Below are 13,733 nucleotides of genomic sequence, written 5' to 3' on the forward strand. Positions count from 1 at the left end.
AGAAATAACAGGCATGCCTACCACAGGTCTAGGTTTATCTTTATCATGGGGTTTAGCAATTCTAGCAGTTTCATTACAGAAATAAATAACATGCCCATCTATATTATCTGGCAAGAGATCTTTAACAATAGCAATATTAGGTTCAACTTTAACTCGCTCAGGAGGTGTATATGTTTTAATATTGCTTTTATGAACTACAGTTGAAGCTTTAGCATGATCCTTTATCCTAACTGGGACAGGTGGCTTCTCAACATAAGAAGTGGGAACAATAGGATCATTTTAAGTGATAGTCTTTTCTTCAACTTTAATAGGTGCAGCTACTTTTATTTCTATAAACCACTTCTCCTTGGGGAGATCAACATAAGCAGCAAAAGATTCACAGAAAGAAGCTACTATCTCAGAGTCAAGTCCATATTTAGTGCTAAATTTACGAAAAATATCGGTATCCATAAAAGATTTAACACAATCAAAACTAGGTGTCATACCTGACTCCTTACCATTGTCGAGGTCCCAATCTTCAGAGTTGCGTTTAATTCTTTCCAATAAATCCCATTTGAATTCAATAGTCTTCATCATAAAAGAGCCAGCACAAGAAGTATCAAGCATGGTGTGATTGTTACCAGAAAGCCGAGCATAAAACTTTTGAATAATCATTTCTCTTGAGAGCTCATGATTGGGGCATGAATATAACATTGATTTAAGCCTCCCCCAAGATTGAGCGATGCTTTCTCCTTCGCGAGGCCAAAAATTATATATATATATATATATATTGCGATCACGATGAACAAGATGCATAGGATAAAACTTCTGATGAAATTCCAATTTCAATCGTTTGTAATTCCAAGACCTCATATCATCACATAGCCTATACCATGTCGATGCATCTCCCCTCAAAGATAAAGGGAAGACCTTCTTCTTAACAACATCTCCGGGTACACCTGCAAGCTTAAATAATCCACAAACTTCATCCACATATATCAAATGTTCATCAGGATGTTTTGTTCCATCTCCTAAAAAAGGATTAGCTAGCAGTTTTTCTATCATACCCGAAGGAACTTCAAAGCAAGCATTTTCATTTTCATATTCATTTTTAGTAGGTTCAGTAGGTTGAGGAGCAACTCTTTGCTCTACTGGTCGGGGTGAAGATACCCCGAACAAGCCCCTCAGAGGATTACCTTCCATGGTAACAAGTGACAGTAAATTTCAGCACACTATATAAATTTTTCCTTACCAAATTCCACCTACCAAAGGCACTTCACTCACCGGCAACGGCGCCAGAAAAGAGTCTTGATGACCCACAAGTATAGGGGATCTATCGTAGTCCTTTCGATAAGTAAGCGTGTCGAACCCAATGAGGAGCAGAAGGAAATGATAGGCGGTTTCCAGTAAGGTATTCTCTACAAGTACTGAAATAAGTGGTAACAGATAGTTTTGTGATAAGATAATTCGTAACGAGTAACAAGTAACAAAAGTAAATAATGTGCAGCAAGGTGGCCCAATCCTTTTTGTAGCAAAGGACAAGCCTGGACAAACTCTTATATGATGTAAAGCGCTCCCGAGGACAGATGGGAATATCGTCAAGCTAGTTTTCATCACGTTCATATGATTCACGTTCGGTACTTTGATAATTTGGTATGTGGGTGGATCGGTGCTTGGGTGCTTCCCTTACTTGGACAAGCATCCCACTTATGATTAACCTCTATTGCAAGCATCCGCAAATACAACAAAAGTATTAAGGTAAACCTAACCATAGCATGAAACATATGGATCCAAATCAGCACCTTACGAAGTAACGCATAAACTAGGGTTTAAGCTTCTGTCACTCTAGCAACCCATCATCTACTTATTACTTCCCAATGCCTTCCTATAGGCCCAAATAATGGTGAAGTGTCATGTAGTCGACGTTCACATAACACCGCTAGAGGAGAGACAACATACATCTCATCAAAATATCGAACGAATACCAAATTCACATGACTACTAATAGCAAGACTTCTCCCATGTCCTCAGGAACAAATGTAACTACTCACAAAGCATAAACATGTTCATAATCAGAGGGGTATTAATATGCATATAGGATCTGAACATATGATCTTCCACCAATTAAACCAACTAGCATCAACTACAAGGAGTAATTAACACTACTAGCAACCTACTAGCACCAATCCCGGACTTGGAGACAAGAATTGGATACAAGAGATGAACTAGGGTTTTGAGATGAGATGGTGCTGATGAAGATGTTGATGGAGATTGCCCTCTCCTGATGAGAGGAGCGTTGGTGATGATGATGGCGATGATTTTCCCCTCCGGGAGGGAAGTTTCCCCGGCAGAACAGCTCCGCCAGAGCCCTAGATTGGTTCTGCCAAGGTTCCGCCTCATGGCGGCGGAGTTTCATCCGAGAAGATGGCTTATGATTTTTTTCCATCGAAAGACTCCATATAGCAGAAGATGGCCACCGGAGGGCCACCAGGGGACCCACGAGGTAGGGGGCGCCCAGTGGGGTAGGGCGTGCCCCCCACCCTCGTGGGCAGGGTGTGGCCCCCCTGGTGAGGTTCTTGCTCTCAGTATTTTTTATATATTTGGAAAACATCTTCTGTGAAGTTTCAGGACTTTTGGAGCTGTGCAGAATAGGTCTCTAATATTTGCTCCTTTTCCAGCCCAGAATCCCAGCTGCCGGCATTCTCCCTCTTTATGTAAACCTTGTAAAATAAGAGAGAATAGGCATAAGTATTGTGACATAATGTGTAATAACAGCACATAATGCAATAAATATTGATATAAAAGCATGATGCAAAATGGATGTATCAGTGCGCGAATGGCCTTCGCCTGCACAAAGGTGCACTGGGGGAAGATGGATGCTGAAAAGCTGGTGACCGAGGGACCGCCGGAGGGAAAGGAGCACCGCAAGCCTGAGTTATATTATGAAAGTGTCCTGAAAGGATCCTGCCTTGCGGCAGAGCAATGCACCAAGGACGTTAGATTTCCATGAATACAATGATGTTGTCCTTTGTAATGTTGAACAAGGTCATTTCTATTATTTATTGCCTGTTATATGAAAGTTTACCCTCCTGCACGGCCAATTTATATATTAATGCTGAGAGTTGTCCAGTCGTCGACTCTGCCCCCATGTAGGAAGTACGGGGGTGTTCGGGATAAATCTGATCACTCTTTATCCCAGTTTTGGGTCCTTCGAAGGAGGTGTTCGGCACAACGAACCAGGCAATCGGACTATAGGGCTTTATCACTCTCACTTAGCCATAGGAGCTTTAGAAAAGGAAGGTAGGCGCAGCCCCTGGTGTTCGGAAGACCGCACGAGGGGCTCCATAAGCACCTGATCGGAAGAAAAGCCGATCCATCGCACGCTGCATTGGTTATGGCATTATGCGGGATAAATCCTTAAAGATTTTACAACCTCTCGAACAGCTGACCAGCTCTCGCCGTATCATGACAGTCAGTTTTCGGCTTTCTCTACTGAGGTGCTCGTCCAGAAGAACCGGGACACAATCGCAGTAGTTCTCCCTGTGCCGCCTTAGCCAATATAGTGGAACGTTAGGCAGCAAAACATGGGAGGCGGGCAAACCCAACATTTGACCCAAGACATGATTCGGAGCTGATGCATATAATGCTATAAGTTCGGGGTGTCGAACTACCATGTAGGTGTTCGGACTTTATTGCCGTATTATGGGTAAAACGAAGCCCTTGGCATATTAAGGCATATCTCGGTGTACGGATGCCATTTGACAAAAGAGTTTCAATAAGAGATAACGGCAGATAAGCGTCGTATAAATCCACATGTTGTATTTGAATAATATGTCGATGCGTATAAGTACATGTAATGTAATAAAAGAGAAAGTGACTGCAGAACATACTGAGACCAGACGGAAGAAGATGTGTGCGGATCCGGAGTGCAGTCGGATGGTCATCGAGGGGAGTATCTAAAAGTTCCCTTGCTCATTTGAGTTGTTTCCATGACGCCGGTCTAGGCCTGGGCAAAAAATGAACCTATAAAGAAAATGAAAGAAATGTTTGTGTGCCACGGAGCGGCTGAGCCGCAGTATGTGGCCTGTCCTGGCTTTCGCCGGAGTGTTTAATTGAGCTCTGGACGAGCCGGGCTATCCTGCCGCGAAGTAGTTCGGAGTCCTCTGGCGGTGTCCGGGAGCTTGGCCGTCGACTCGAGGTCCGATTGAAAGTTGCCACTCGTTGCTTCTGCTGTTAAAGCAGTGGTATACTCTTTGGTGCCGAGGGGGAGTTTGGCCTTTCCATTAACCGTGATGACGTCGCGCAGACCGGGCATCTTGAGCTTACAGTAGGCATAATGTGGCACCGCGTTGAATCGAGCGAACGCGGTTCGTCCGAGCAGTGCCTGATAATCACTATGAAAGGGGACGATGTCGAAGATTAACTCTTCGGCACGGTAATTGCCCGGTGATCCGAAGACTACCTCAAGGGCGATGGAGCCTATACAGCTGGCCTCCACACCTGGGATAATACCTTTAAAGGTGGCTTTAGTGGGCTTGATCATCGAATGATCGATACCCATCTTGCGCACTGTGTCCTGGTAAAGCAGGTTTAGACTGCTGCCTCCGTCCATAAGGACTCGTGTGAGGTGGATCTGTCAATTATTGGGTCAAGGACTAGTGCGGCTGAATTGCCCTAATTGGTATTAACCGGACGATCCGTGCGGTTGAAGGTAATCGGCCCTAGTTTATATTGTGGGGCGACTGGTTCCGTTAAGTCGACATCCCTAAGGGTGCGCACCTGTTCAGGGTTGTGAGTGCGGGTGGCATTTACCACGTTCACCGTTTGGATTTGCGGGGGAAATTTCTTTTGCCCTCCTGTATTCGGTGATCTGGGCTCCTCGTCGCCATCATCGCTTTGAGGCCCCTTCTCCTTGTTTTCGGCACCTGACCTGCCGGCTTGTTTGAAGACCCAGCATTCTCTGTTGGTATGATTGGCTGGTGTTCCTGGGGTGCCATGAATTTGGCATGGACAGTCGAGTATGCATTCCAGACTAGACGGGCCCGAATTGTCATTTTTGAATGGCCTTTTCCGCTGATCGGACTTAGAGCACTAAATCCGGCATTGACTGCCGTATCTTCGGCGTTACCACCATTTTTGTGACGCTTGTGTTTGTTGTGTCGGGGTTTGCCGTTGCTATCTCTGGCCTCTGATGTACCAGGATTGCTTGTTGTGTTGTTGCTACAGGACAACCAGCTATCCTCGCCCGCGCAAAAGCAGGTCATGAGTGTCGTGAGGGCTGCCATGGATTTTGGCTTCTCTTGGCCGAGATGTCGGGCAAGCCACTCGTCACGGATGTTATGTTTAAAGGCCGCTAGGGCTTCGGCATCTGGACAGTTGACAATTTGGTTCTTTTTAGTTAGGAACCAATTCCAGAATTTCCTGGCTGACTCTCCGGGCTGTTGGGTTATGTGACTTAAATCATCAGCATCCCGTGGTCGCACATAAGTGCCCTGGAAGTTGTCCAGGAATGCGTCTGCCAGGTTCTCCCAACTTCCGATGGAGTTTGCCGGCAAGCTATTCAGCCAATGCCGAGCTAGCCCTTTGAGTTTTAGTGGGAGATACTTGATGACGTGTAGATCATCCCCGCGGGCCATGTGAATGTGGAGGAAGAAATCCTCTATCCATACCGCGGGGTCTGTAGTACCATCATATGATTCAATGTTCATGGTTTTAAACCCTTCTGGAATTCATGATCCATTACTCCATCAGTGAAACATAGGGGGTGTGCGGCGCCTCTGTGCCGGGCTATATCACGACGCATTTCATACGAGTCTTGTCTACTGTATTCGGCCCGACTGGATTTGCTTTTAGTATATCCGGCATGACGGTCGTCGTCACGCGTTGGGGCGCGCCCCCGTGATCCGTAGATCGATCTTGTATGTCTTGCTTTGTTTTCCAATACGTCTCCCAGGTCCTGCGTGTAGCCCCGGGCCTTGGTGTTTTTGTTTGACTGGCGACGGGGTGCGGGCTGGACTTCGGGCTGATACACCGCTTTGGCTCGGCCACAAGGTGGCCGGTCAGCCGCATCATACGCTGGTAGTGTAGGCTTTAATGTTTTCTCCTCGAGTTGGGGCAGCAACCTGCGCTTTGGGTAACTTTTGGTTGGGCGTTCGAGTTCCTATTCCTCGGCTGCCAGGACCTTGGTCCATCTATCCGCTAGCAAATCTTGATCAGCTTGAAGCTGCTGCTGCTTTTTCTTCAGGCTTTTTGTTGTGGCTATAAGCCAGTGCTGGAAGCGCTCCTGCTCGACGGGATCCTCAGGCACGATGAATTCTTCGTCGCCGAGGCTCACCTCGTCTTCGGAGAGGGGCATGTAATTGTCATCCTCTGATTCTCTGTTTACCGCCTGTTCCTTAGGGCTAGCTTTCCCATCCTCCCGCTCGAAGCCTGGCTGGAGGGGATTGTCTTCGTCTTCGGCACTATCCGCAGCGTCATTGTCTCTTGTGCCAGTATCGCTGCTTTTGCTATGGCGGGGCTTAGAGTGGCGCCGATGACGCCGGTGCTTAGATTGCTTCTCGAGGGGATTATCCTTCGTTGCCTTATTTCCATCGCTTTCTTTGGGAGTGTCCACCATATATATATATATATATATATATCATATGATGAGGTGGCTGTCCAGTGCCCTGTGGGCGGTGGTTCCTGTTCTTCTCCTGCATCGTCGTCCATACCGTCGATGTCTTCAGAGCCGAAATCAAGCATGTCGGTTAAGTCGTTGATAGTGACTATTAAGTGGGTGGTGGTGGGTAATGAATTTCTTTGTCGTCTGTTCCCCACTCAAGCCGGACATAGTTCGGCCAAGGGTCTCCTGACAAGGAGAGAGACCTCAATGAATCTAGCACATCGCCCAAGGGCGAGTGCTGAGAAATATCCACGGAGGTAAACTCCATGATCGGTGCCCAATCAGATTGGATAGGCACGGACGCAGGCGGTTCGGATCCTGTGGTCGGGCATGAATCCAAGGGTCCGGTAACACAGGTCTCATAGGAGGTGAAGTCAGTATTCGGCTCTATAGCCGCTGAGTGTGCGGCCTCCGTGGCGGGGTCCATCCACCCGTCCTCGGATGACACGATCTGCTCCGGATTGAGGGCCAGAGTAGCCACAGGTGTGATCTCCTGAACACCGTCCGACGGCCGAGCTAAGTCATGCTTGTCGTGACTGTGCGGCGCACCTAACATGGGCTCGAATCCGTCGAAGATCAAGTCTCCGTGGATGTCGGCAGTATAGTTCAAGCTTCCAAACCTGACCTGATGGCCAGGCGCGTAGCTCTCGATCTTCTCCAGATGGCCAAGCGAGTTGGCCCACAGTATGAAGCCGCCGAATACGAAGATCTGTCCGGGGAGAAAAACCTCACCCTGGATCGCATCCTTGCCGATGATCGAAGGAGCCATCAAGCCTTTACGTGATGGCGTAGTGGAACTCTCAATGAAAGCACCAATGTCGGTGTCAAAACCGACAGATCTCGGGTAGGGGGTCCCGAACTGTGCGTCTAAAGTTGATGGTAACAGGAGGCAGGGGACACAATGTTTACCCAGGTTCGGGCCCTCTCGATGGAGGTAATACCCTACTTCTTGCTTGATTGATCTTGATGATATGAGTATTACAAGAGTTGATCTACCACGTGATCGTAGAGGCTAAACCCTAGAAGCTAGCCTATGATTACGATTGTTGTTCTACGAACTAAACCCTCCGGTTTATATACACACCGGAGGGGGCTAGGGTTACACAGAGGCAGTTACAGAGAAGGAGATCTACATATCCGAATCGCCAAGCTTGCCTTCCACGCAAAGGAGAGCCCCACCCAGACACGAGACAAAGCCTTCAATCTTGTATCTTCATAGTCCAACAGTCCAGCGAAAGTATATAGTCCGGCTATCTGAGGACCCCCTAATCCAGGACTCCCTCAGCCCCCTCTCCCCTTCTCTTCCAGTGGCGCCGGAACGCTGTCGTGGCTATTATCATCATCACCACGATCTTCACCAACACCTCCGCCATCTTCACCAACATCTCCATCACCTTCCCCCCTCTATCTACAACGGTCCACTCTCCCGCAACCCGCTGTACCCTCTACTTGAACATGGTGCTTTATGCTTCATATTATTATCCAATGATGTCTGAGTAGATTTTCATTGTCCTATCGGTGGTTCATGAATTGCTATGATTGATTTAATTTGCTTGTGGTTATGTTGTTGCCCTTTGGTGCCCATCATATGAGCACGCGTGTGGATCACACCTTAGGGTTAGTTGTATCTTGATAGGACTATGTATTGGAGGGCAAGAGTGACAAAAGCTTCAACCTAGCATAGAAATTGATGCATACGGGATTGAAGGGGGGCTAATATATCTTAATGCTATGGTTGGGTTTTACCTTAATGAACGTTAGTAGTTGCGGATGCTTGCGAATAGTTCCAATTGTAAGTGCATAGAATTCCAAGTCAGGTAACACATGCTAGAAGTGGCCTCTCCCACATAAAACTTGCTATCGGTCTAGTAAAGTAGTCAATTGCTTAGGGACAATTTCGCAACTCCTACCACCACTTTTTCACAATCGCTATACTAACTTTATTGCTTCTTTACCTAAACAGCCCCTACTTTTTATTTACGTGCTCTTTATTATCTTGCATACCTATTCAAAAACACCTACAAAGTACTTCTAGTTTCATACTTGTTCTAGGTATAGCAAACGTTAAGCGCGCGTAGAGTTGTATCGGTGGTCGATAGAACTTGAGGGAATATTTGTTCTACCTTTAGCTCCTCGTTGGGTTCGACACTCTTACTTATCGAAAGAGGCTACTATTGATCCCCTATACTTGTGGGTTATCAAGACCTTTTTCTGGCGATGTTGCCGGGGAGCCATAGCGTGGGGTGAATATTCTCATGTGTGCTTGTTTGCTTTATCACTAAGTAATTTTTTTATTTGTTGTTCTTAGTTATTCTCTATCTTTAGTTATGGATATGGAACACGAAATACCAAAAAAAAATTAGGTGTACCTGCTACTCATGGAGATGGGGAACCTCCTAAAACCCTCGATGTTGGTTATGTGAAAAATATTATGTACTACTTTGATAATCCTAAGAAAACCCCATTCAATTATGTAATGGGAGACACGTTGGATCAACATGAATACTTTAGGGATTATCGCTTGACTCAAAAAGGGAAACTATTATGGGATCAAATTCATATGTTGCATTGGTATGCTCGGGAACTATGCTTGAGATATGACTATACTTGTTGCTCTAGGATGAAGGCTCCACACCTTCCCTTTTCATGGAAATTTAATGATGATAAAACCTTGGCTTCTTGTGCTAATGGTATATATGATTACTATGATGTGAAACAAATAGAAGAATTTGTTGCTTTTATGGGTGCTTATGAAATTGAATCTTTGTTTAAAGAGTGTGAAAATTTTGATGATTCAATTTATAGACCTGAAAATTTAGCTGTCCTTAAATATTTCTATGAGAATTATGAATTCAATTCCGATATTTATGATTTTACTGAGAGAGTCTCCCCTGTCCAAGAAGAGACTAATATTTTGCAGGAGTCTATGGAAGAAGGAATTGATGAAACTGTGAGCTCATTGGATGAAAAGGATGATGAGGAGAGCGAAGAACAAAAGGAGGAAGAGCGGATTGATCACCCGTGCTCACCTTCTAATGATAGTAACTCTTCAACTCATACATTATTCAATTTCCCTTCGTGCTTACCGAAGGATGAATGCTATGATGACTATTATGATCCCGTTGATTCTCTTGAAATATCCCTTTTTGATGATGCTTGCTATGCTTGTGGCCAAGATGCCAATATGAATAATGCTTATGGAGATGAACTTTCTATACTTCCTTATGTTAAACATGAAATTGTTGCTATTGCACCCACGCATGATAGTCCTATTATCTTTTTGAATTCTCCCGACTACACTATATCGGAGAAGTTTGCTCTTATTAAGGATTATATTGATGGGTTGCGTTTTACTATTACACATGATGATTTTGATGAATATAATATGCATGTTCTTGCTGCTCCTACTTGCAATTATTATGAGAGAGGAACTATATCTCCACATCTCTATGTTCCCAATACGATAAAATTGCAAGAAACTGTTTATGCTATGCATTGGCCTTTACTATGTGTGCATGAATTATTCTTTTATGACATGCCGATGCATAGGAAGAGAGTTAGATTTCATTGTTTCATGATATATGTTACTTTGTGCTCACTACTAAATTACAAATCATTGTTAATTAAAATTGGCTTTGATATGCCTTGGGATCCGGGTGGATTCATTACTTGAGCACTATATGCCTAGCTTAATGGCTTTAAAGAAAGTGCTGCCAGGGAGACAACCCATAAGTTTTAGAGAGTCATTTAATTATGTTGTGTGCTTTTATAAGGTTTAAAAATAGAAATAATGTGCCAAGATTTGCCTTTAGGATGTTTACTTTGCTTGTTGGTTTGTACTGTGCAGGACAGAAACTTTGGCTGTAGTGCGCGATTTTACATTTTTTACTGGAACATCAAATGGTTCTGGTTATTTTTGCACTGTCTTTCTATACAAATTTTTTATTTTTCCTAATTTTGGTATAATTGTTGGAGTACCAGAGGTATGGTGAACGTACAGATTATTACAGACTGTTCTGTTTTAGACAGATTCTGTTTTTGATGCATAGTATCCTTGTTTTGATGAAACTATCGAATTATATCAGTGGATTAAGCCATGGAAAAGTTATACTACAGTAGCTATAATGCAAAAACAAAAGATGAATTGGGTTGCAACAGTACTTAGAGTATTGATTTGCTTTATTATACTAACGGATCTTACCGAGTTTTCTGTTGAAGTTTTGTGTGGATGAAGTGTTCGATGATCGAGAAGGTCTCGATATGAGAAGAAGGAAGAGAGGCAAGAGCTCAAGCTTGGGTATGCCCTAGGCACCCAAAGTAAATATTCAAGGAGACTCAAGCGTCTAAGCTTGGGGATTCCCCGGAAGGCATCCCCTATTTCTTCAACAAGTATCGGTATGTTTTCGGATTCGTTTCATTCATGTGATATGTGCAGATCTTGGAACGTCCTTTGCATTTAGTTTTAATTTTTCTTTTATGCACCATGCTGGTATGAGATAGTCCTTGGTTGATTTATAGAATGCTCTATGCACTTCTCTTATATGTTTTGAGTATGGCTTTATAGAATGCTTCGTGTGCTTCACTAATATCATTTGAAGTTTGGATTGCCTGTTTCTCTTTACATAGAAAACCGCCATTTGTAGAATGCTCTTTTGCTTCACTTATATTTGTTAGAGCGTGGGCATATCTTTTTTAGAAAGAATTAAACTCTCTTCCTTCACTTATATCTATTTAGAGAGATGACAGGAACTGGTCATTCACATGGTTAGTCATAAAATCCTACATAAAACTTGTAGATCACTGAATATGATATGTTTGATTCCTTGCAATCGTTTTTCGATATAAAGATGGTGATATTAGAGTCATGCTAGTGGGTAGTTGTGTATTAGTAGAAATACTTGTGTTGAGGTTTGTGATTCCCGTAGCATGCACGTATGGTGAACCGTTATGTGATGAAGTCGGAGCATGATTTATTTATTGATTGTCTTCCTTATGAGTGGCGGTCGGGGACGAGCGATGGTCTTTTCCTACCAATCTATCCCCCTAGGAGCATGCGCGTAGTACTTTGTTTCGATAGCTAATAGACTTTTGCAATAAGTATGTGAGTTCTTTATGACTAATGTTGAATCCATGGATTATACACACTCTCACCCTTCCATCGTTGCTAGCCTCTTCGGTACCGTGCATTGCCCTTTCTCACCTCGAGAGTTGGTGCAAACTTCGCCGGTGCATCAAAACCCCGTGATACGATACGCTCTATCACACATAAACCTCCTTATATCTTCCTCAAAACAGCCACCATACCTACCTATCATGGAATTTCCATAGCCATTCCGAGATATATTGCCAGGCAACTTTCAACATCATCATTCACATGACTTGAGCATTTATTGTCATATTGCTTTGCATGATCGTAAGATAGCTAGCATGATGTTTTAATGGCTTGGCCGTTTCTTGATCTCATTGCTACTCTAAATCATTGCACATCCCGGTACACCGCCGGAGCCATTCATATAGAGTCATATCTTTGTTCTAGACATCGAGTTGTAATATTGAGTTGTAAGTAAATAAAAGTGTGATGGTCATCATTATTAGAACATTGTCCCATGTGAGGTTATCAAAATAAAAGAGGCCAAAGAATCCCACCAAAAAAATGAGAGAAAAAGAGAGAAGGGGCAATGTTACTATCCTCTTACCACACTTGTGCTTCAGAGTAGCACCATGTTCTTCATATAGAGAGACTCTTGAGTTATCACTTTCATACACTAGTGGGAATTTTCATTATAGAACTTGGCTTGTATATTCCGATGATGGGCTTTCTCAAATGCCCGAGGTCTTCATGAGCAAGCAAGTTGGATGCACACGCACTTAGTTTCAGTTTGAGCTTTCATACACTTATAGCTCTAGTGCATCCGTTGCATGGCAATCCCTACTCCTCACATTGACATCAATTGAAGAGCATCTCCATAGCCCGTTGATTAGCCGCGTCGATGTGAGACTTTCTCCTTTTTGTCTTCTCCAAACAACCTCCACCATCATATTCTACTCCACCTATAGTGCTATATCCATGGCTCATGCTCATGTATTGCGTGAAAGTTGAAAAGGTTTGTGAACATCAAAAGTATGGAACAATTGCTTGGCTTGTCATCGGGGTTGTGCATGATTTGAATATTTTGTGTGGTGAAGATGGAGCATAGCCAGACCATATGATTTTGTAGGGATAACTTTCTTTGGCCATGTTATTTTGAAAAGACATGACTGATTTATTAGTATTCTTGAAGTGTTACTATTTTTATGTCAAATGATAGACTATTGCTTTGAGTCACTCGTATCTTAATATTCATGCCATGATTAGATATGTGATCAAGATTATGCTAGGTAGCATTCCACATCAAAAATTATCTTTTTATCATTTACCTACTCGAGGACGAGCAGGAATTAAGCTTGGGGATGCTGATACGTCTCCGTCATATCTATAATTTTTTATTGTTCCATGCCAATATTCTACAACTTTCATATACTTTTGGCAACTTTTTATACTATTTTTGGGACTACCATATTGATCCAGTGCCCAGTGCCAGTTCCTGTTTGTTGCGTGTTTTATGTTTCACAGAAAACCCGTATCAAACGGAATCCAAACGGGATAAAAACGGACGGAGAATATTTTTGGAATATTTGGAGAATATGGGAAGAAAATCAACGCGAGACGGTGCCCGAGGGAGGCACGAGGCAGGGGGAGCGCCCCACCCCCCATGGGCGCGCCCTGACCCTCGTGGGCCCCCTGTAAGGCGGTTAATGCTCTTCTTCGGCCGCAAGAAAGCTAATTTTCAGGAAAAAATCTCGGCGAATGTTTCAATCCAATCAGAGTTACGGATCTCCATATATATACGAAATGGTGAAAGGGCAGAATACCAGAACGCAGAAACAGAGAGAGACAGAGATACAGATCCAATCTCGGAGAGGCTTTCGCCCCTCCCATGCCATGGAGGCCAAGGACCAGAGCGGAAACCCTTCTCCCATCTAGGTAGGAGGTCAAGGAAGAAGAAGACGAGGGGGGACCCTCTCCCCTTCTCTTCCAGTGGCGCCGGAACGC

This window comes from Triticum urartu, chromosome 4A (assembly GCF_056163025.1).
Source record: "Triticum urartu cultivar PI428250 chromosome 4A, HENAU_Tu73, whole genome shotgun sequence".
Lineage (NCBI taxonomy): Eukaryota > Viridiplantae > Streptophyta > Magnoliopsida > Poales > Poaceae > Triticum > Triticum urartu.